Source organism: Mastomys coucha, unplaced genomic scaffold (genome assembly GCF_008632895.1).
Source record: "Mastomys coucha isolate ucsf_1 unplaced genomic scaffold, UCSF_Mcou_1 pScaffold20, whole genome shotgun sequence".
Classification (NCBI taxonomy): domain Eukaryota; kingdom Metazoa; phylum Chordata; class Mammalia; order Rodentia; family Muridae; genus Mastomys; species Mastomys coucha.
In genome coordinates, this window is record NW_022196903.1 from 40,779,757 (window position 1) to 40,805,823 (window position 26,067).

Consider the following 26,067-nt stretch of genomic DNA (forward strand, 5'->3'; position numbering starts at 1 on the left):
TTAGGACGAACAACAATATGAACTAACTAGTACCCTCACAGCTCCCAGGGTCTCAACCACCAACCAAGCACACGGTGGGTCTGATTGTTCTGGCAGCATGTATATAGTAGAGGATTGCAAATTCGATCATCAATAGGAGGAGAGGACCTCGGCCCTGTGAAGGTTCTGTGCCCCAGTGTAGGGGAATGCCAGGGCCAATAAGTGGGAGAAGGTGGGGTGGCAGGCATGGGGAGGAGAGAGGCAACGGGGGTTTGTTCTTGTTGTTTTTGCTTGTTTGTTTGTTTGTTTTTTGGAAGGGAAACTGGGAAAGGAGAAATTTACATGTAAATAAAGAAAATATCTAAAAAAAAGTAATTAAAAAATAGCAATTTTTTAAAAATGTTGCTTATACTCTTTAAAAATTTATCACATACACACACACATGTGCACATGCACTCAAGGGTTTAGCACTGTATTGTTTTCTCTAATTCATGATATAAGTATAAAGACTACATTAACTGAGGGCTAAGGGGGTTAATACTGCCTAGCATACACAAAGTCTGAGCCGCACATAACTAGGTGTAGTGCTTAATGACTATAATCTGAGCACTAGGCATGTAGAGGCCTGAAAATCAGAAGTGCAACATCATCCTCATTACATACCAGCATGAGCTGAGGTGTATGAAACCTTGTGTCAAAACATTATTTTAAAAGAAATTGAGAAAGTCAAGAAGTTAGAATGGGTTTTGCTGCACACACCAAAGCAGTGAAGCTTAATAGTTAAATTGAACTTTTATGGATGACTGAAAAAGAGATGATAATATCTACCATTATGGCTTTCAGTGAAGGAGGAAGGTCCATTTTGAAGATGACTTTGAGTGTGAAGTATGTGTGTGTCCAGGTTATGTGTGTGGCCAGAGAACACCTCTTTGGAATTGCTTCTCTTCTTCCACTATACGGTCAAGAAACCTTAGTTTGTCAGGCTTGATGGCAAGTGCCTTTACCTAAAGAGCCAGCCTGCTGACCTGCACCACTGGGTTTTTGTTATCATTAATATTTTGTGTTTTGGTAAGTTTAATTTCACTTAAAAAGTTCCTTTTTATTTAATTGAGTTTTAACTCCTCATCATTTAAGAAAGTTTATAACTATATAACACTTAGTTCTAATGATTTCAATATGTCAATTTGGGCAGTGAAAAGCTGCTATCTGTTTTCTCTGCCTCCAGTATAGTGTAGGTCACTTCTTGTCCAAGGGAGATTTTCAACAGGAGTGTCAGTAGGTGCTTAACAGTGTAGCAGTGTTGATTTCTAAATAGACTGCTTTTTACTTTGCAACCTTATCTATGATCAAGTTTAATTCATGAATTAAATATGGTAAGAGATTTGAAGTATTAATGAAGTAGAACAACTAAACAATATCTTGAAATTAAAGGTGTTTAAATTCTAGAATTTCTTTCTAATTCTGGAATTTAATATTGAATATTTTTGGAACATAGTTGAATGTGGTACGCTAAAACTATAGAAATTAAACCCGCCAATACATAATAGGAGACTAATATATTTCTCTTTCTCTTCTGCCTCATTTTCTTTCTTTCTTTCTCCTTGTTTCCCCTTTAATATTTCTCTGGACCTTCTTATCTACGTGCATTTCCATTTACAGTTTTCTGCTTACATAGGACCTCCACCTCATCAAAATTTAGCTGCAAAAATTTCTTCAGGTCAAACTTGATTTTGGATTCTTTCACAGAGGATATGTCTTCACCTCTTTACTCGGTGAAGTCATGCTAACACTAAGCTGCTTTAAAACTTGCTACATTTTTGAAACTGCTAGATAATATAAATTCTATCTGTAAAAACATTAAACTTCCAGTATAATATATTCTTATTCTCCCAGGAAGTTCCACAGGGGAGGGGAAATATTGGGAATAGATGCAAGTGAAAATTGCTATAACAGCTTTCTGCATGAAGTCTCCCTGTAGATTTTACCCTATCATTTCTTATACATAGATCTACAAACATAAACAGCCACTATGACCATTAAGTGCAAAATTTCTTTTTGGAACAGGCTTCTTCAAATTAATGAAACACTTAATATTTCATAATACGGAATATGCAAAGCTTTCAAATCTGTAAGGACTTAGTTGCGAAGAGTCTTACAAGCACTATCCACTGCAAAGATAAGAAGACAGCATCTTCTCGGTTCACAGGCAAACTTCTAAGGATGGAATAAACTGGCCACAAGGATTATCTAAAAATCCATACATATTATTTTTATTCCATCATCACATTATATATGTATACACATACATATAAATATAAATTCTTTATATAATGAAAAGGATAGATTTAGCTCTTTGGAAGAATGTAACATTCCAAGGAAATGAGTGAGACAGTTGGGAGCAGCAACACAATCTTTAACATAAATTAAGGTCCTTCCTACTGTGTCTTCTGGTACTTATGGACACAGAAGGCAAAACATCATCTGACTGGCTTATTAAAATATCTGTGCCGGGCAGTGGTGGCACACGACTTTAATCCCAGCACTTGGGAAGCAGAAGCAGGTAGATTTCTAAGTTCGAGGCCAGCATAGTCTACAGAGTGAGTTCCAGGAGAGCCAGCGCTACATAGAGAAAGCCTGTCTCGAAAAAGAACAACAACGGCAGATAAAACAAAAAGATGTTTGTTTGATCTAGCCATATTTTTGAGATATTAATTTTTACTCTTTTGTTGTATAAAGAAATAAATTGATATTGTGTTTTAAATTAAAACTTTTTAAAAACTTAGGATTTTATTATTGTTGTGGAGATGCTGTTAATTTTTCTGATGGCATAGATATAGAAAGTTGTAGAACTTGATTCTTTAGATTTAAAAAGGTGTTACAATATATCATCTTGAAATCAAAGCATATATGACTATATGTATGAGACACTCATAAGATTTGGTCCATTTTTTCTCCTGTTGAAAATGGGAAATTAAACAGGCAGTGATAACTGCATTAGGCTCTTCTACACCAGAGAATAAGAACGCTATTAACATTGGCTTTGGGAGAGAGAGGGACTCTTTGGGCAGTGAAAAGAGATGTTGACGATATCATACACAGTTAAATTTGTGAGTTCCACATGTTAACCTTGGATTGAGTTATCATTTTAATGTGTCCTTAATTTCTTATCTTCAGTGCAGAAATATTTGTTCATGCTTGTCTAGTAAAAAACATACAACAGAAGACATGGTATCACACTAAAGTGTGTGTGTGTGTGTGTGCGCGCGCTTGTGAATGTGTGTATGTGTGTGTGTGCACGCATGCATGCCCAACTTGTAGCAATAAAGACTAAAGATTTTATAAAATGGATGTATCCATTTCTATCTTCACATGTTGTATAAGAATTCTCATTTCTCTACAAACCCAGATTTCTTTTTTCATTAATTTAATACTTTTAGTACATTCTCATTATTTCTCATTTTGTTTTAATGATGCTTTTCCTACATTTTAGAGAGGTTATGATTATGGAGCACTAGTATGCCTTTATTGTTTTTGAAGTGTTTTTTTCAAGATATCTTGTTCATATTTCTGGGTGATGTCTTTTATTCATTTATTGTAAAAAATGAATTTAAGTGGTTTTAAACAGTTTCTTTCTCATTTGCTCTCTTTCTTCCACAAGTTGGGTTAGGGTTGGAAGCTGAGAAAATTCACTTTAGAGATGGAAGCTTGAAAACAAAAGCTTTATTTCCTGAGGGCACAGGGAGGCAACCAGTTCAGGATCTAAATCAACTCCCCAAAGGGAAGTTGTACAACAGTTTTGTAGGATGGGATCAGGGTGAGCTGTTGCATTAACCAATCATATTTGACACAAGGGGTTAAACAAAGAAGTTGACATTGGTGACTGGACTTTATCTGGGTCATCTGGATCAGGGTCCTTGCATCAGCTTTCACAGGCAGGTCCCTTCCTGGGTTCTGGCCTGGAATTTTAGAATGATAAAGGAACAAAGGTGTGGGCAAGCTGCACAAAGTTAAGTCAAAACAAGCAACAAATTGATGATTTGTGTGCCTTAGTTTAGATAACTGGATAATAGCATCTTCCCTCTTCACACTCTTTACTGGTTAACAGGAAAGCATGAAACAGATGAAGAAGCAGGATAGGAATTGGTTTCCAGGGCCTGGAAACCTGAGCTCAGTTTTGATCCTGCCAGCATGTTAGAACTTGTTTCTGAAATGGCTGAACTCAGCAAATTACCTCTTAACACACAGCCCTCATTATGAGCTCCAGACATATCTCCTTTTAGTGATTTTCTTTATAATAATCGTTTTAAAACCTGTGTTATCGAGGATGTAGTTTAAAACTCCACAACAAAAGAGAGTCATTTCAGGTAGCTTAAATATAGAAACATACTCTACACTTGTAGCAAGTGTAAGATGAACAGTCAATTTCCTCAGGATATTTTTTCATCACAACGGGGCTTTGACAATCAGAGACTCAGAGGAGATATTAGTGAGACAAAATAGGAACCAGACCTAGGAGAAACATTCCATGGAGCAAAAATCCTAAATGTTTATATTTATACTAATAGATGTCAGCGCAGAAGATAAGTAGAAACAAAATCTAAATAAGTACAGAAAGATAAAAAGTAATAAATAATTCTAATTGCTTGAGTAGTGCCTCCCAAAGCCTTCAGTACCTGATTCCAATTCCAGTTAAAACTAAGTTTACAGATGTGACAAAGGTCTTGGTAGAAGGAATGGAGCATGTTAGTCCAGGTGAGGACCAGCTTTCTTTGAGTTATTCACACTAGTTTTAGGAGGGCCAGGGTGAGGGAAAATACTTAGGCAAAGGAAGAGGACGCACTGGGGCCCCTGTGGCCATGATGAACAAGAAGAGACTGCCTATCAAGGCATGCTGCAGCAACCACGCAGCTGTCTCCTGAGAGGCTTTGCCAGATCATGACCAATACATATATGCAGATGCTCGTGCCAACTATCAGACTGAGCACAGGAACTCAAATGGAGGAGTTAGGGGAAGGACTGAAGGAGCTGAAGAGGCCTTTGCTGGCATCAGTGGGAGGGGAAGCCCTTGTCCTGTGAAGGCTTGATGCCACAGTGTAGAGGAATGCTAGGGCAGTGAGGCAGGAGTGGGTGGGTGAGGGTGTACCCTCGTAGAAGCAGGGTAAGGGGAGATGGGATACGGGAGTTGCAGAGGGGAAACCTGCAAAGGAGATAACAATTGAAATGTAAATAAATAAAAATATCCAATTAAAAATATTTGTTAAGATGTAAAACAAATTATTTAGCAATGTACCTTAGTGCCAAAGAAAACAGAGAATAAAAATAAGCCAAATTCTAAATCAGTAGATGAAAAGAAATAATTACAATTAGGATAGAAGAACATTACAAAGAATAAATGAAACAAATGGTTCTTTTAAAAAATAAAAATATTGGCAGACACTCTGTCAAATTATCAAAATATAAGAGAGAGAAGATCCAAATAACAAATTAAAGGTAAGAAGAGACCTGTCACAAGAGTTAGCAACTAAATGGTGGCACACAGCTTTAATTCCAGTACTCAGGCAGCCCCAGAGGCAGACCCAAGTGGATCTCTGTCAGTTTGAGACAGCCTGGTCTACAGAACTAGTTCCTGGACAGCCAGGGTTATACAAAAATCACCCTGACTAGAAATCTGCAACCCTTCAAAAACATCAAAAGATTATTGGGACATACATATTTAAAAATCTAAATGCCAGCCGGGCGGTGGTGGCACACGCCTTTAATCCCAGCACTTGGGAGGCAGAGACAGGCGGATTTCTGAGTTCGAGGCCAGCCTGGTCTACAGAGTGAGTTCCAGGACAGCCAGGGCTACACAGAGAAACCCTGTCTTGAAAAAAACCAAAAAAAAAAAAAAAAAAAAAAAAAAAAAAAAAACTAAATGCCTTATTTTATCCTATTCTGTTTTTGTTTATCTTTATTTTTATCTTAATATATTTTATTGTTATTCTTTAGATGTCTGTATATTTCCTAATGAGAGACAGAGAGAGTATGGATTTGAATGGGAGGGGAGATGGGGAGGATTTCAGAGGAGATGGTGGAAGGGAAATTGTAATTAGTATAGATTGTGTGAAAAAATCTATTTTTAATAAAATTAAAAACGGTAAACCTCAAAAAGTTGTGAAATTTCTGCCAACTGATGAGAAGAAAAATAAAATATTATATATTAAAAAAGAAAGAAAGAAAGAAAGGAAGAAAGAAAGAAAGAAAGAAAAGGGAAGTCATCCCATGCCCTGGTTGAAGTGTGATCTTTACCTACGCCTTGATTTCATTTCCATGAAACTTATTGGTGAGTTCTGTCTCTTGGAACAGTTAAAAACAAACAAAATTCTGATTTTCTGGTTTTCAAAGAAATGCTGGTTTTGAAACTAAGTTTATGATTGTTTTAGCACAAACCATAAAGCAATACTAATAATGAAATTTGATTGTAGCAAATCAATTTTTAAATATAAGAACTATAGAGCAGTACAATCCAACTGAAAATGTTCCCTCCCTACTCTAGGGGCTAGTCACAACTATTTACTGAAGAACTCAAAATCAACTATAACCACTAAATAGTTACATTTACAATTGTTTTTAAATCTTTTTGGATTTCAATTTAAATTATGTCAAAGCCATCTACGTCTTGGTAATTTCTTTTCATGATGGTTTGTGATCCAAACCACCTATAATGGGCATTTATCTAAAATGATGTTCTGACACTCCCCCCCCCTTTGTTTGGAACACAATTTAGTAATCCTAGAAACTCTTTTTTGTCTAATGTGTAATGACTACTTCTCTGAACATACCAAATGTACAGATCACATTTTTTGCTCTCTGTTTTTGAAAAATGCAAATTATATCCATTTCTTTTCCAAGAGCAAAACTCACACTTACAATAAGAAATCAGTGTGTGACACTACAATAAGAAATCAGCGTGTGACACATTTATGATTAATGTTCCAGAAATTGCTACTTTTTAAATGTATCCTGGAATATGAACTAGAATGGACCCTTAGATGACTCTTTATTTTACCTTAAGCTACTATACTCTCCAGCATAACATTTGACGTCCAGAGAGAAAGGCATTTTGTTTTAGGGTAGAAAATATAGATCAGACCCTCCCTCCACTTGGCTTTATTAGTAGGTAGAAATTCTGGGTATTCCCTGGCTCAGCAAGGATGACTGTAGCCTTGAGTACTCCTGTGGAAGAGAGAAATGCATTCTTTCATCCTTCTAAACATGCCCTAAAGGCTTGCCTGGAATTTTTTTTTCATTAGATATTTACTTTATTTACATTTCAAGTGATATCTCCTCTCCTGGTTACCCCTCTGAAAAACAAAAACAAAAAACAAACCCTGTTTCCTCCCCCCCTCGCCTTGCTCATCAACCCATCCTCTCCCACTTCCTGGCCCTGGCATTCCACTACATTGGGGCATAGAACCTTCACAGGGCCAAGTGCCTCTCTTCCCATTGATGACCAACTAGGCCATCCTCTGCTATACATATGCTGCTGGAGCCATGAGTCTCAGCATGTGTGCTCTTCGGTTGATGGTTTAGTCCCTGGGAGCTCTGAGGGTACTAGTTCATATTGTTGTTCATCCTGAGGGGCTGCAAACTCTTCAGCTCCTTCAGTCCTTTTTCTAGCTCCTTCATTGGGGACCCTGTGCTCAGTCGAATGGATGGTTATGAGTCTCTACTTCTGTATTAGTTGGGTACTGTCAGAGCCTCTCAGAAGACAGCTATATCAGGCTCCTGTCAGTCAGCACTTACTGACATCCACAATGGTGTCTGGGTTTGATGATTGAATATGGAAAGGATTCCCAGGTGGAACAGTCTCTTGATTGTCCTTCTTTCAGTCTCTGCTTCCTAGTTTGTCTTTGCAACTCTTTAGATGGGTATTTTGTTCCCCCTTGTAAGAAGTAACGAAGCATCCACACTTTGGTCTTCCTTCTTGAGTTTCTTGTAGTTTGTGGATTATATTTTGTGTATTCCAGTCTTCTGAGCTAATAATATCCACTTATCAGAGAGTGCAAGCCATGTGTGTTCTTCTATGATTAGGTTACCTCACTCAGGATGATATTCTCCAGATCCATCAATTTCCCTAAGAATTTCATAAATTCAAGTTACAGGGGAGAGAGCCAAGTGTGAGCACTGCTGAGTGAGCATGTTTGTCGTCCATGTTCCCTGATGTGTCTCCATCTTAACTTCTGTAGTTCTTCCATAATCTTTTGTCAACTGAAAAATTATGTTCTTTCAAAGTTAAAACAAACTTTGCCTCTAGTAAGTGCAAATGGGGAAGTTTGGTTTCAGGCCATTGCTCTGTAGCCTTCAGCCTTCATTCATGTACTCTCCTGCTCTTGTGTCCTGGCTTCTATCTAACATGAGTTCTAGTTCGATCCCCTAACCGCCCCCCCACTTTATCCTCTCTGCATTTCATTTCCCTCAAGTTAACTGAATCAAATTCATGTTGTAGTTTTTAAAACTTATGGATGTAGACTCTATATGTTGTCTCAATTGACCTTAATCTTACACTGACACTAACCATTTTATTCTACATTGAAACGATTGCTTGAAGTAAAGAGGAGAACCTCCATTTACTCATTTTAAAACAATCATATATGGCTGCACTACAAAAGCATTCCAATTATAGAAGACAAATGCAGTGGAATGATAATTTTGTATAGAAAATTCTAAATTACTTTGAAACCAGAGACTTCACAGCTGTTAGATTAGCTGTTACATTGAAAACCAGAATACAAACTATTGTACTATGATAACATCTATATGTACCCCAATATGGATGAGTAATTACTAAGCCATGAATAATTTACCCAGTGAAAACCATGGTAGAAAGTTGACAGGAGTGTAGAAAGGTCTATAGAAAAGGGCTGAATATAAATGCTACACTGGAAGTGTACATCACTTCATGATAGTAGAGTGCCCCATCTGATTTCCAATAACAACATCTTCTTATAGGAGCCACAGGCAATTTCTATAGCTATGTTCTGGCAAGACATGAAATTACCATGTACTTACAAGGTAATCCCCCCCAAGGCTTTTGTAAAAAAAAAATTCTCCACAAACACTAAGCATTGAAACATGAATTTGGTTATTCTTGGTTATTCATTGTAACATACATATTATTTCCAGCAGAAATTTGAAATATACATGATAATGGAGCTTGTTTTATTTGGAAGCTCAGAGAGATACACACAGTCCTACAAGTGTACCCAAGCATAGGGTTTTCACCATCCATTATCTGAATCCTTTGGCCAAGAGTTTTATGTGTCTAGCTTTACAAGACCTCTTTCTTTTATGTTTCTATACTTTAGTATATTGACAAAGAATTTTAAATGGCTCCAGACTGCACTGAGGAGGATCCCTAATCCAGAAAGTATCCCAGTTAATGAGTGACATCTGGAAAAGTTCATTTATCAAATCAGTCAACATTCATAGTAGCTACACATTTTGGGAATATATTCACTTCAATATAGGGATATATTTGTTTATTGAAATCCACAACAATTGAGATTAGTTTAATTTGCCTTAAAAATAAGCACCTCTAGAAGAGCACATGTGGCTTCCTGGTCAAATTGCATATTTAATCTTTATGGGCAGAGGAAACACTGCCACTTGTATATTGCCTTCTCAATTTCTCTGGTTTGGTCAGGGACCATTTCCTAATAATAATGAATATTTGGGCACTTGGAAGGAACTAAATCATGGTCTCTGCAATCTAGGACATTATTTTTTCAAGTAAGTATCTAGAATGGAAGCACGGAGAAGACAAAGTCATCAATATGGGGAATGGAATACATCATAAACCGCTTATTTATCAATGATAAAGGGAGCATTTCAGTTAAGAAATTTGTACCAAGATTAAAGCTAGCTTTTTTCTATCACTATCTACTTCTAAAATAAGTATGTAGTTAATATGAACTATTTGAACATGGTCTAGAGTATTAATATATTTTATGAGGATTAATCAACTTGATGAACAAATTACACTGCTCTATTTATAAAGTGTTTTCCTAATTTATCTCAGAATGCAAATCTGATTATATCACATCTGTATTTAAAGAGAGTTAGTAAGGTTACATTGACTGAGAAGTCTAAAATGAATTTGAAATATACTTTTTCTGTGCCAGTATGAAATACCACACCTGGCTGATAAGCTATTGGCAATAGATGTCTGCTGGAGTCAGAGGCCATCAATTTTATTCACAGATGCAGTTCCTGCTAGGCTACTCATGTTCCAGTGGTCATATGCCCATGAACATATAGGTAGCACAGAGTAAAATCATTCTCCTTAAGAAATAGTGTACAGAAAATTGGAAAGGAAAATATTGGGATGGCAGGGAAAACATTGCATGGGAAGGAATTCAAGAAGACTTGGTGAAAGCATATTACAGTTATATAAAACTTTTCTGAACAATAAAAAATGTAATAAGACCCATTTGTATATTAGATGAATATAGCATGTAGACAAAATCCAGCTCAAAGCTTTCTTTTGTTGATATTTACTGGAACACAGAAAAGAACAAAAGGAGCTCAATTTTAAATACAAGAATATCCAACATCTGCTCAGCCACGAGGTACTTCTGCTAGCTTCAGCCACTTACATGTTGCAATCCAGACTTAATTCATTCAAACTATGTGTGTTTCCACATAGATGACATGCTTCTTTCACATGTGTTTATGCAGGCTGTCCAATTTGCCTGGAAAATCACCCCCTTTTCCTTTCACCTGGGCAAGTTTTCTTACCTTGCAATATAGAGCTCAGGTTTAATTTTCACTAAGAATTATTTTTACTTCTGGAGTAATCTAGACCATTCTTCTTTCTATTCTCTTTATGTACCTTCATGTGTGGGTATTATTTACCAAAATACTTCAATCAAATTGCAAAATAGTGGAGAAAGAAACAGGCATTGGCCATCACTTATATTTTCATCTCATTAATTATAATTTATACAAATGTAAATATGCAAGAAATATTTGTTGAAGTGAACTAACAGGAATTATCTATGATGTCTATGTAATTTATGTTCTAAATGAAATATGACAGTCATTTGAGCATGCACAATTATTTTGTTGGGTAATAATTACATCTTATATTATATATTCATGTACACACATGCATATACACACTAAGAATTGTACCAAGGATCTTGTACATGATGTTCAGCAATTGCGCTACATCTAAGCTATGCCCCAGCCACAATTGCACCATCTTGAGTGCTCTGCTGCATTCAATGCATCACCTGCTCTGCTGAACTCAAAAATGTTTAAGTAACTGGCAAATTGAATGCACCAATAAATGCTTTAATACGTTTACATAAAGCAAACAAATAATGTTTTTCTCCTATCACTTATGTTTTAAATCCAGTACTATTTGTGATTAATATTAATTCAAAATATAGTTTCTTGAGATTTAATGGGGTAACCCATGGGTATAAAATTTATCTATGTTATCACTAAAGAGAAATGTGCTACATATGATTTATTTGGGCTTGATTCTTCAATGAATTTGAATATATATGTAAATCAAAGGAAAAATAGACAATACCTTCCTATGTTAGTTCCCAGAAAGACAGATACTTAGCATGGCCAGGTTAGAGTGTTAGTCATGTAAAACATGTAGGTTTGTCAACTTTCATGTAGTTATATTAAAAGAACAATAAATATGAATAAACTTGCTGCTTGATGGAAATTATTTCAAGGTGGTACATTTTACTTCAGCCTTTTTAAAAGTATTTTATGCTTCAAACTGGAACTTGAATAAAATAAAAAGAGTTTATGCTAGTATCCTCCTATGGCAGTAATAGTGAAACAAAGGAAGCCACTCTGATATATCTGATATTCATGTGATTATGAAAAATAACCAGATTCATGGCAAATTTTTTCTTACTTTAGCTATGCCAAATTCAAGTTAATGATATTAAAAGGTAATATCATTATCTTGCATTATATTACTTCACAAGTCAGATACATACTGGGTGTCATTCTTGGATCAACATTTGAATGTGGTGGTTAAAGTGGAAATAAAAAGGTTAATCAGAAAAAAAACATATTTATTCTGATTTTCATATCTGTAAGAAGATAGGCTGTCAGCATTTAATTATTTTCATTTGAATTTGTGTACTGATAAAATGGCTACTGTCGAGTTGGCTTGATGAGAAAGTGAATGTAACCTTCTCCTTGGGAACAAGTTTGCATTTTTAAGACCTGCTTAGCACATGCTGATTTAGATGTGAAAACTGTATTACTTACAAAGAAGTCTAAATTTAAATTTACTCTCAAGAACTTTATAAGTTAAGTTGACTTATAAAATCAACAGAACTACAATAGCTAGTACAAAATAGGGAATAAACATGCACTTAAGCTCCTTTGAACTTCTGAATTATGAATAATCATTTGTTCCTACCATGGAAATGATATGATGTAAGTTTTACTGTCCACAGCTGTCCAACATTCTTTCATTATCATGATTTTCCAAGAAAAATAAACAAAATCAGAAGTTTAAACATATTATGGCAGTTACTTGATAAAATATAATGGAATGATATTCAGGTGTTCTTTATAAGCAAGCATTTTGATTAAGTCCATATGTGCACTCTACCAGACTGTAAAGGCTAAGGAATTCCCTGTAGACCTTTGGAGAAATCCTTTCTTTTTCTAATGAGACCCAAATCCACAGGCTTGTGTGACTTGCATAAGAGAGTTAATTATAGCCCTAGAAACCCTGTAGGAAAATCCCCAGCCCAGCCCTATCTCTGACATTGAAACATTTTTCTCCTGTTAAAGTCTTCCCTACCCACAGTGACTTTCTACAATCTCAGCAATGATCCACAGGAGATATTATTTTGAATTATCTAATGAGCATAGCATTGCCTGGCTTGTCAACTATCATCATGAGCATACAAGAGGAGCTGTTCAGTAAGGAAAAATATCTCAACAGCACTCTACCATTCAGATGTCCAAAAGAACAATATAGATGATGAGATAGCTGATCATTTTATAATTCTGATACCAAGAAACAACTCACAAATAAACACAGCTCAAGCTTTCCATTTATTTGGAGACAGAAGGTTTATCAATCACAGCCAAAACATTTCTCAAGGCATCCCTGTCTTGAGTGATTTTACCTTCTACATACAGCAAAACCCTTGCTTATTAAGATACTTAAAGGTAGTGAAAGGCTAAGTCACAGAGATACACTTAGTCAACATTTAAACATTAAACATCTCTGTTGAATGGGGATAAATGAAGTAAAATTTAAAATACTGCAAATATATATGAGATTATTAGCTTTTGTCTTGAGCTGTTTTTCTTAATATTTTTACTGATTTAAATTGTCTGAGCTAGCCAGATAAGAGTAAATATTAAAAAAGGCAGCTACCATCATCATGAATTAAAAGCAACAGTGTAATAAAATAATCATTTAGTGTGTTCACTTCTCAAATCTCAAGCAATTTAAATCATTTGAATTAATAGTCACTTAAAAAACATACTTCTATTAGAATTGTGACATATTTTTATTAAGGGTTTTAAATAATTTTCAGCTTTTAAATTATAATTATTATGTTTAATATTATATGTTGAAAATATTAGTATGTAAGTCTTTCCAACCTCCATGTTTCTTTTGGCAGAGAGGGAGGGATTGCAGAAGGTTCCTGTGTTCTATTTTATTTGCAGCGAATATAGGAATAAACTCAGTAGAAAAAGGTAAACTTTTAATTTAACTTTTAATTTAAATATTTATCCTCAAGCATCCTAAACCTGAGTGTCACAGGAAAAAATTCTTTTTCTACAAAACGTATTGAGGAGGATGCCTGCTTTTAAGGCAGTTACATAAACATGCTTAGGCTTTCTGTATAGGCTTATCCAATGAGGAAGGCCAGCAACTGAGGACCAGCCAGCAGAGATCAGCAGGAAGAAGAGGGTTCTATTTTATGGTTTGTTTTTGTTTATGTTTGTCTGTCTGTTTGTTTATGACCACATCCTTGTGAGTAGAATTCAGAATAGAGCCCACAGTCCTTACTGAGATGCTCCAGCTTTTTCCTGATGTAAGACATACAGCATCAGCCTCACTCTTAGGCATTATACCACAGTCTCCATTGGTAATGGTAGGCTCAATGTAAGAGCTTTAATTTCTAAGTTGGCTTGACCATGTTGGTAATGTTATCACCAGCTTTAATCAAATCGACGATGTCCATACTACATTCTTCCATCCAGGATATCAACTTCCTTTATAAATTCACATGATTGTTCAATACTACTTTGAATGAGTAATATTATGTCTATTTGCATATCAAACAAAGCATAGTACATTAGCCTAGAGAATTGAGACCAGTAAGAATTTTGCTTTGTTGAGTTTTGATTTGGGTAGTGTGAGGAATTGAACCTAGCATCTCACAAACTTCATCACTGAGCTATATCTCTAACATTTGGTGTCCTTTTTACATTGAGACAGAAGCTTTCTCATATGTTAGCAAGATGGGTTTTCAGCTTGATAGGCTCCTTACCCAACCTGTCATAGATTTTTAAACTTATTTTGAAATACAGATAATTTTATATTGTTGAAAAAGTTTTCTCTCATTGTCATTATACAGAAAAGATAATTGTCTCCCCTATGTCATTTCATCAGGTTTTTCTAGTTTACAAGACCGTTGTGACTGAGTTCAATGCCATTTGAATGTAGGTGTATGATAAGGTTGGTTTGAAACTTCCTTGATTATCATTTATTCAAAATTTAGTATGTTTGTCTGACTATTAATGGGAAGATTATTTTTAATACAACTAGGGTATTTTTTTGACTTATAAAGATAATACCCCTTTGGGACCATGAAGGGCAGTCTGTGTTTTTGGTTGAGCGAGGCTTACTTCCGGAGACCCAATAGAGTATTCTACAAGGGATGAAATAAAATGCCATGCCCCCAGTCATAGATGCCTGACACCATGAGTCCTATAACTCCATTATCCTGTGCTATCTGTCACATAGACAATACCCCAACCTTCCAGTATTCTGGCTGGACTCCACCCCCAGTCAACTGACCACAGCCAGGTATGCCCTGCACCACAGCTACCTGAAAACAGACAGGTAGCCCAGCCCACCATACAAAGGGGCTGTTTGTGTCCTCCCCCTTCTTTTTTAACCTCTTGCTCTTTACTCTCCTTCCCCCTCTTTCCACGTGACCATGGGAAGCCTCTACTTCTCTTCCCTTTCTCTCTCTTCTACAACTAAACACCTTAAGACCATGGGTTGCCCCAGCTCCCTCTTCCCTGCCTCATTCCCAGCCCTTCCGTGGTGTCCAGCAGTACCTGTGATGCCCAGGAGCTAGAACAAGTTGTCCTTAGCCTCTGTGAGGCCCAGGGATGCCCGAGGTTGTCTCCTTTCCACTACCCCCACGAACTGGAATATGGCTCACAACAGCCAGACGCCCACCAAGGGGGTGTGGAGAGTTCAGGCAGCCTCCTGTGTCTACCTCACCACAGTACCTGAGCTCTGACAGGACATGGGTTTTCCTTCCCACCCATTTATAACCTCCACTACCTGGCCCCCACTGCCATGGCAGCGGTAGTGAACTTGAAGCCCAGTACACCCACAAAAGAAGAGTGATGATCTAAGTTCAGACCACCAGAAGCATGTAAGGCTGGGTAAGATGGCTCAAATATGTAGTGCTAAGATTCCTATAGTGAAGTTAAGATTCCTGGAAGCTTGAATTTATCCCAGTGTAACCTGTAATGAGCACTAAGAAATTCCATCTCTAACAAAGTAGAATGCATGAACAAATATCCAATATTCTCTGACCTATATGCACACACCATGGTATTCACATGCATACAAATACCATTATACTACACACATACCCAATATGTGTACATATAGACATTAAAAATAATATTTATTAATTAAAATTAAAAATAATATTCATACAATTTTAGTCTTTTTTTCTAGCTCTTATACATTATAAAATAAATAAGTACTTGAAAACAAATTATGGTCTCCTTTATCCAACTGAGTGTCAGCAAATTCAAGAATGATCTTCCTTGGCATTTCTGATGCTTTTAATAGATAGTTCCTTATGTGAGGAGTGAACAAGTACCATGTGCATTGTAGAATTTTTAACAGTATTCCTGGCCTATCCTCTACTAGCAAAAGTAATAAAAAATGGCATATGCCCAGTTGTACTGGAAGCTCCATCCCAGATGTTGCCAAATCTATCCTGTAGGACAAATCTATAAAATGTTGGGTTAAAGGATACTTAAATACCATTTGGTAACTGATCCACTTCATTCTTAGGAAATATGAAAGAAAATGAAATCTATGCAAGAAGTGATTCAGTATTAAATGTGTCAAAGTTGTACCCAACATGCTCAGACTCCTTAAACTCACTGACAAGGATAGTTATGGTATTAAGGAGAAACTGCCAATGTTCACTACCTGTGCATGCAGTGTAGCTGCAGAACAATTATAACTAGTCAGAATGGGTATTAGCATGAATGTTAAACCTTTGAGTTCTCATTTTGAATGTGTTATGTACAATATATCATTATTCTCATGTATCATACTAGTACATTTATTTTTATTAGTGATCAATACCTTTTTTTTTTGGTTCATTAATTATCTTTTAAACCAGGAACACTTTGACTATATTCTCTTTCTTTGTTAATTTCACATTTTCTTCATTGTGGATTTAAACTTGAGGTTAGGACAAGATTAACTGCCTTTTACATAGCTTAGAGTGAGGGCTCTGTACATAGCCACTTCTTTGCTTTTTACTTTTGTCAACAAACAAGTAGTATTATAGGGTATACTTCATTAATAGACTATAAATTCATGTTATTTTTATACATTCTATTACTTTTAGGAAATATTCACCTTGACATGTAACATTTAGACCTCCTTTTCTCTAAAACAGAATGACTAAATAAACAATTCCATGAAATAACATCATCCTACTGTTTTGCATTGACTCAAAGGCTATTAATGTTTTTAAAAGGAAAGGAAGATTCTGCGATTTTCTTTCTTTCTTTCTTTCTTTCTTTCTTTCTTTCTTTCTTTCTTTCTTTGTCTATTTCTTATTTACTTATTTTGATAAATCTTCCACTGGACAGTACCTCTCCAATGTACTTCTCCATATACATGAAAATTTGGTTGGCAATCTCAGGTAAATCTTTCCAGTTTCTATCAAATATTTTACCTTTTTTTTCTTCCTTACCTCAAAGAGTTGTAGTAAAGATGGAGTGATACAAAACACTATTTCAAAGGGTTTTTTGTTTGTTTGTTTGTTTGTTTTGTTTTGTTTGTTTTTTCAAGACAGGGTTTCTCCATGTAGCCATCACTATCCTGGAACTCATTCTGTAAACCAAGCTGGCTATGAACTCAAAATCTGCCCACCTCTCAAGTGCTGGGATTAAAGGTGTGTGCCACCACCGCCCGTCTTATTTCAAAGGTTTTTATACTAAACTCACTGCATGCTAATTCAGAGGTGGGCATAGCAAAAAAATAATATATATATTTAAATGAATTTCATATATGTATATGTGAAATTTAAATGCTTGTTTTGGTGGCAACTATCTTTAAATTGGTTTGGATTAAATGGTGGATTTATCATTTATGAATTGAAATGATCAATTCTGAGTGCTACATGGATAAACAGAAGTCCTACTAGCTTTGATCATCAAGTTCTTAGTAATAGTCTTGGTTATGAATTTTAAGATGACATTTTTGTGTGACTGGAGGATATTCCATATATTTCTGTGGTGCAGATGAAAAAAATAAATATTATCAATATTATCACTATGCCTTTATATCTAGTTATACATGGATTCATAATTCAAAAGAAATTATATTACTAGCTCCCTGCTTGCTTATAGGAAAATAGAAGTTGAGTTGGTTAACTAAACTACTATATGTCAGTTTAATTTTCACTAGCTTAAACTGAAGAGTTTTTACTAAGAAATATTGAGGAGTTGAATAGACAATGTGTATTACTCTTCTAGTGTATCAGAGTTCAATACCCAGTATGCTTACTGGGCAGTTCCAGGGGATCTGATGCCTCTGCCTCCAAAGACATCCACACACTTGTGGCATGCACTCACAAAGACATACATATATACATTTTTTAAAATAAAACGAATCTAAAAAATAGAAAGAAATATTAGAATGAGAGTCTGAGAAACATCCAGTATTTACTACTGACTATACTTGGCCCATATGTGTGAAACCCTCAAAAATCAAATTTTATTGTTGTCTATATCTCCATTTTGCAAATCACATCATTGAAGTTCATGAAATGAATTAATAATCTTTAGTATTAAGTAATGTCATTTTAACTTTTACTGATTTATTATCATTTTACTTAGTTGAGACATATTCAAATCAGAAAATGGCAGACAGACTCATAAAGACACTTATAATAAAGTAATTATTAATATTATAATCCTGGTGACCAGAATGTTTGATCACTGAATGTGTTGATGATGTGTCAGATTCTGAGCAAGGGCCTCATTTAGAGCTTATGATACTGCTGTTCTGTGTTAAAATCCACAACATTTACCAATGAGAAATATTCATTAACATTAGTTCTGTTTATTTTCTTAAAATATTAGCACAATAACATACAAATGTGTATATTTATTGATTAATCCTAAATGTTTTAAAAAGAACAATTGAGTAGGAAATACAAAAACAACAACACAAAAAAAACTGTCTGATTAGAGCCCAATATATTTCAATTAAGATTTTTCCCCTAAGAGAAGCTATTTGACAGCTCTGACAAAATAAGAGCAATTGAATAAAGTATGTTTCACAGCAAATATAAATTATTTGAAGAACTTTTAAAGGTAACTTAAACTGACTGACATGACCTTCAGAATTTAAGGTTTGAATTGACTGAGTAGATGTGGAATAAAGAAATGTGAGCCAAGCACACGGAACAGCTGGGATTGGGTGGGCTGTATGATTAGCGAGAGCCGTACCAGCAGTCTAGAAACTCTGCTTTTGTTACGTATAGTTGAACAAGGATGGGGAATAGCTATTCTTGGTAGGAGGTGTCTGTTTAAAAACTGAATGGATTTTTAAAATATGTATAATACTTGAATATTGGTTTATCCATTCAGATGTTTATGAAAGTTCTAACATCAGTTTTAACTCCAATTTCACACTGTTCTATTCTTTGAGAACTATTAGGGAATCACTGTCAGGCTGCATTTATCAAGATGAGAATATTTTGCTTCATATTTTCTGCACAATGTCTACATTCACACCTAGACCAGGAGAACGTGTTGTCACTGAGTCTCAAGCAAATGACATCAGAAACATTAATTTGCAACTTCATCCATTACCCTCAAGTGACCATGATATATATATTATATAAAGAAAATCAGAATATGAAATTTTCATACAATTTTAATGCAATATTTCTTCCACCTAAGGATTTGATAAAATGTGTAGCTAGTAGCTAAAGATTTCAACCATATTTACTAATGATATTTCATTATATAAATAATCTTCATGTTTTATACATTTTACTGAGCTAATATACTACAACTTCATCACTGATTTCCAGAATCACAGGCTTGGGAGATAGAAATCTGAGTAATACTGGCCATATAAGCATGAGTACCTGAATTTGGAACCCTAGCTCCGATAAAGAAAGGCAGGTGTGTCTCTCTGAGTCTGGATCACTATTACTGAAGATGCACAAACAAGTAATCTCACTGGTAGCCAAATGGTGAGCTTTTTGGTCAGTAGACACTCTGTCTCAAAAACTAAAGTAGATGGTGACAGAGAAATAGAAAAAATGTCCACACACTGACCCACACATGTGCACTCAATTACCACAATCCCACCAATGCAGATATTATATTATATCACTTCCATAAATATAGACAAGTTTATAGAACCAAAGTTCAAAATAATAGTTGCTTGGGCTTGGACAAAGAGAATACTGAGAAATTATGAATGAAAGAATGAGTGGATGAATGGGCACAAAATTTCAGTTAAACTGTTAAATTTTAATTTCCTGTTCAATACTTTGGGATTAAAACATGTATGAAGTGCTTAAAGCTATAAATTACTAATATGATCTTTTCTTATCACAAAAATATTCATTTAAATATCATTAAATTAAGGTGTAAAAATGGTAAAGAAAGTAAGTTATATATTACTTAAATAAAAACGGAGATTTAGAGGATGGGAATATTACTCTGTAAATAAAATATTTGCTTTTCAAACATGAAGACCTCAGAAACCATGTGAAATACAAAAGTACTGTGATATTACAAACTTGTAATCCTACTGATGGAGAAGCCATGGATTTCTAGTAGAGCACCTCATTGTATAGCAGACATCACACAGTCCACTTGTAAACATATGCATTTCAATGTTACATTTTACATTGGAATAGAGCAGATCCAGATGGACTCCTAAGACTTCCTGGCAAGACAGCCAAGACTACTTTTTCAGTTAAAGGTCAATAAGAGAATTTGTCTCACAAACCAAGTTGAACAATACCTGAGGACTGGCTCCTAAGGATGTCTATTGGTCCCCATATGTCATACATCTTCACTTGAAGATGCATGTGTTTCCTCCACATGCATGTGTTCCTACAATTATATCTACCTGTACATCATGCACAAGTACATTCATATACACATTCACAGACTGTAGTTTGAGATTCCACTGCACACCAGTCAGAATGGCTAGGATAAAAAACTCAGGTGACAGCAGATGTTGGAGAGGTTATGGAGAAAGAGTAACATTCCTTCATTGCTGGTGGGATTGCAAGCTGGTACAACCAATCTGGAAATCAGCTTGGCAGTTCCTCTGGAAATTGGACATAGTACTACCAGAGGACCCAGCTATACCACTTCTGGGCATATACCCAGAAGATGCTCCAACATGTAATAAGGACACATGCTCCACTATGTTCACAGCAGCATTATTTATAATAGCCAGAAACTGGAAACAACCCAGATGTCCCTCAACAAAGGAATGGATACAGAAATGTGATACACCTACACAATGGAGTACTACTCAGCTATTAAAAAAATGATTCTATGAAATTCTTAGGGAAATGGATGGATCTGGACACTATCATCCTGAGTTAGGTAACCCAGTCACAAAAGAACACACATGGTATGCACTCACTGATAAGTAGATATTAGCCCAGAAGACCAGAATACACAAAGTACAATACACAAACCACAAGAAACTCAAGAAGAAGGAAGACCAAAGTGTAGATACTTTGTTCCTTCTTGAAAAGGAGAACAAAATACCCATGGAAGGAGTCTCAGAGACAAACTATGGAGCAGAGACTGAAGGAAGGACAATCCAGAGACTGCTCCACCTGGGAATTCCTCCCATATTCATTCATCAAATCCAGACACTATTGTGGATGTTGGCAAATGCTGGCTGACAAGATCCTGATATAACTGTTTCCTGAGAGTCTCCTACAGTACCTGACTAATACAGAAGTAGAGGCTCACAGCCATTCATTGGACTGAGTACAGGGTCCCCAATGAAGGAGCTAGAGAAAGAACCAAAGGAGCTGAAGGGCTTGCAGCCCCTTAGGACAAACAACAATGTGAACTAACTAGTACCCTCAGAGCTCTCAGGGACTAAAACACCAAACAAAGAGTACACATGGTGGGACTAATGGCTCCAGGAGCATATGTAGCAAAGGATGGCCTAGTTGGTCATCAATGGGAGGAGAGGCCCTTGGCCCTGTTGTGAATCTATGCCCCAGTGTAGGGGAATGCCAGGGCCAGGAAGAGGAAGAGGGTGGGTTGGTGAGCAGGGGGAGGCAGGAGGGGAGAGGGAACAGGGTTTTGGTTTTGGTTTTTATTTTATTTTTTCTTTTTTTCAGAGGGGAACTAGGAAAGGAGATATCATATGACATGTAAATAAAGAAAATAATAATAATAAAATAATAAAAGAAAAAAGCAAACAAAAAATAATACTTGAATATTGGCTTATCCACTCAGATGTTTATGAAAGTTCTAACATCAATTTTAACTCCAATTTCACACTATTCTGATCTTTAGGAATTGTTAAATCAAATGCAGCATCACTACATTTTATTCCTTTGTGGGTTTGTACATATAACCTGTCTACAGAATATGTATCTGATACTAGCAAAATCCTTGCCACTTCCTATCTCTCCCAAGCTCAGTGACCATGTTGCTTCTCTGAAACAGTAGAGGACTTGAACCAGCTGGGACAATCTTCCATAGGTTCCCATCTTCCTATAGCTCAACCTATAAATAATGATTTCCCAAATATCATTCTATTAACTTTATTTAAAAATAAATGCTAAAAGCTGTGAATATAATCTAATGATTTGACACTAGTAATACAACTCAAAACACTCAGAGACTTTTTCTTTCACATGTATAAAATCTATATTTGGAAAGCCACATGAAAAGAAGTTGCTTATTCCCATGTTATTGGTATTCAGATGTCATATCATATTTAAATGCTACATGAAATGTTTACAACAGTAACAACTCAAAAACATAATGTTCATAATGGTATGACCATATAAAATCATATTTTATACCCCAAAATAAAATATATAGGAATCAAAATGCTACTTTCTTCTACAGCATTATTAATTTTAATAATAAGTAATTTGTGTATTCACCCATCTCTACTACAGTCCTGTGCTGGGTCCTATGTAGCAGCCATACACAAAATCCATTTGCAAACATGTGCTTCACTATGTCACTTCCCAGGTTTGAATGGAATGCATGGGGATTATTTGTGTTAAATATACTTTGAAGTGTGACATTATCCCTTCTGATAAGTGGTAGGATGTAATGAAAAGAGATGGTTCTTTGGGTTTAGATACAAAGCAAACTCCATGTTTATTTAATGAGTGATTTGAGATGGTTACTTAAGCTTTCCAAATCTCCTTTCTGCTACCTCACAATGGGTGCTATAGTGCTCACCCCACAGGTTTGTCATGGGGATTAAACAAAATGTTAATGGAAAGATGTGCAGCAGTGTGGCTGACTCAAGGCAAACACAGATATTAGCCATTATTATTACTGTCACCGTTGTTCAGTTTTCCTTACTCTTCTCTGTCACTTCAAAGCTGTTTCCTACAGTTTCTTCTCTAAGATGGATTTCATTATCCAGCATCTCTTCCTAATCTTAAAAAGCAAACAATAACAACAAAAGCGCACATGTTTAGTACTTATTAAACCTTAAACAAGGGTCTTGATACTCACGAAGAATTATTAAGGTGTTTAGAAGGAATAGCCTTCAGATCAAAATATCATTGGTGGAAAAGGTGCCATGACTACCTTCAAGAAAGGTCAAGAGACAGGGCTGTGGAGCTAGATTGATGGAAACGAGCATCTTGGTACCATCACATCCAAGACTTTAATTCCCAGATAAACATCTGGGAACTCGATGAAATTAGTAAAGTTTCTCTGTTACCATGCACAAGGAATGAGTGGCAGGACTCATCAGGATTTAATATTTATTATAATCTCTTCCTACTGGATTGTATTTTTTCTTTATTAACATTTCTAATAGCTCATTTACTCACATTAAGTTGACAAATAAAATTCAATGTGTTGGTGATCTTAACCATGAAATTTTGAAGCAACTGAGTAAAATTCTAATATATGTCTATACCATGTTCTTTTGTTGATTGATACCTTAGTTTTCATTTTCTTGCTATAGGAAATAGAGAAGCAATAAACATGGATTTATATGGGTGTTTGTGGTAGGATATAGAATTCTCTCAGTATATGCTTGAAGGTGAGGAAAAGTGAAATTATGAAATTTTGAGTATAGATGGAACTGTAGAATATTATATAAGATGAGGAGTATCAGGAAAAGACATTGAATGTTCTGTCCCATAAGTGAATCCTAATTTCTTATGTTGAATTACATGCATATATAAGGAGCCAAAAGACTATGAAGCTGATAAGAGACTTGAGGGGGAAACAAGAAGACAAAAGGTCACATGTGACATTAAAGTATAAGAAAAGTTAGAGGAAATAAAGAAAATAAGGCAGATGGGATGAAACAACAAAAGCAAAGTTTGTTTGAGAAAAGTCTTATGAAGAACTAATCCCTTATAAAGAAATTAAACATTTTTAAATGCTAGAAATAAAAGCTAAGAACACCAGTGAAAAAGAATCCTTACACACGACCCTACATTTATCACTTCTATGGCCAAATCAGTTAATTCTGGTTTTCTGTGAAATATCAATGCCGTAATCTATAATGACCTTGTAGAAACATCCCATGAACTGAGACTTGAGTGTGCAAAAACAATCATGGTTATGGGACACCCTAGGACTAGACTCTGTATCATTAGCTCCTGTCTAAAGGAGAGTAAATAAAGAATACTTCAGCTATGAAAATTATTTTTTTTTACTCTAGTGGCAAAATCTTTAATCCTAGCTACTCATTAGACCGATGTAAGAGGACCCCAAATGTAAAGTTATCCTGGGCCTGGGTTATAGACTGAGTGCTAAGGCAGAGTAGCCAATTTAATGAGACTGCTCCCAAGTGAAAATTTAGAAATGGGTGAGAAATAAATGCTCAGTGGTAGAGTTCTTGTCTAGCAGATAAATGAACCCAAATATTCAAGCCCAAATATTGAGTGAAGAGGCAGAGAGAGGGAAACAGAATTTTGTATACCAGAATGAAAGATTAAGAGTTGTACTGAACCTAGGAAATAGACTATGACCACTCTTCAGTTATATATGAGTAATCACATATGATTATTGAGAAGAGAATTCAAGGCAGGCAAATTCTTAGTAGGGAAAGGAATTGTGTCTGAGCCTGATGAACTAAATTGAACTTCAAAGACCTATATGGTAGAAAGAGAGACCCACCACATGAGTCTTGGGGACTCAACTCTGGTCCCATAAGCTGTTCTCTGATCATCATACAGGAGTTGTAGCATGTGCACCCTGCCACACACACACACACACACACACACACACACACACACACACACACACATATATATATATATATATATATATATGTATATATATATATATATATGTACATGGATTTAGTAAAAATGCCAAAAATAATAAAAGACAAAATTATTTAATAATTAACATATAGTTGGGTATAAGCTGTTAAATAGGAACTTTTGGAAAGAATGCCTAAATGGCCGTGTCTTGGAGTCTTCAGCAGCATTATTCCACTCTTCATGTCAAATTAGTTTACTTTATCTGAATTATATATTTGTATTGCCTGGCAAGGGTATGTTAGTTGGCAAATAATTACAGCAACATTGGAAAAGGGAATAAGAAAACAGAAATAATAAACACAATCAACAGAGTATAGCTTATTTAAATTATTATAATTGATTGTAAAGCTACTGTTAGTCTTTTACAAATGGCTTTCAATGCTGTCTGCCATCTGGGCCTTTTGACATGGCATAGCCAGGTATCTGTTAACACAATATAATTTATGCAAAAAGTTAATGTGATCAAAAAGTCTGTTAAGTATATCATTTTAATTCTGATATTGAGAGACTATTTTGAGTGACCATTGATAAAACATTGCCAAAACTTCTCTCAGATAAACTGATGTATCAGAAGTGTCAGGACAAACAGGAAAAAGAGAATGTGTAAGCTCAGATAAAGATAGAAACATCTCACATTTCTAAGAGCCACAGTCTGCAGTGTATTCCACTTAAGCCATAAAACTCTCACTCTTCACAAGAGACTGTGGAGTACTTAATTATATCATAGCACCTCAAGGGGTAAATGATGTGGAAGAAATGGATTCAAGGCAGCCTGCAGACTTCTCACTGCCACTCTGCTTTGTATGGTCTGCACAGAAGGCACAAATACCCCCTCTTTCTCTCTACTTCTCTATAACACTTCATGCGATACATTTTCCATAAATAGATATGAAATATTTGGCTGATCAAGTGGATTAAATAAATCAATGTGTCTTGAATGAGGAAAAATGAACAAGAAAAGTCTGTTATCACATCTCTAATAAAGCAGGCTCTAGTAAGCCCATTTTTTTACAACTATGAAACATTAGATTGACTTTATTTCACCCTAGACAAAGGA

General features: G+C 35.5%; 1 protein-coding gene across 1 annotated transcript in view; it reads left to right on the forward strand.

Moving 5' to 3' along the window:
- Positions 1 to 26,067, forward strand: part of Cntnap2 (contactin associated protein 2) — a 2,139,844-nt gene that overhangs the window by 832,832 nt on the left and 1,280,945 nt on the right. The gene's annotated exons all lie outside the window — the stretch shown is intronic.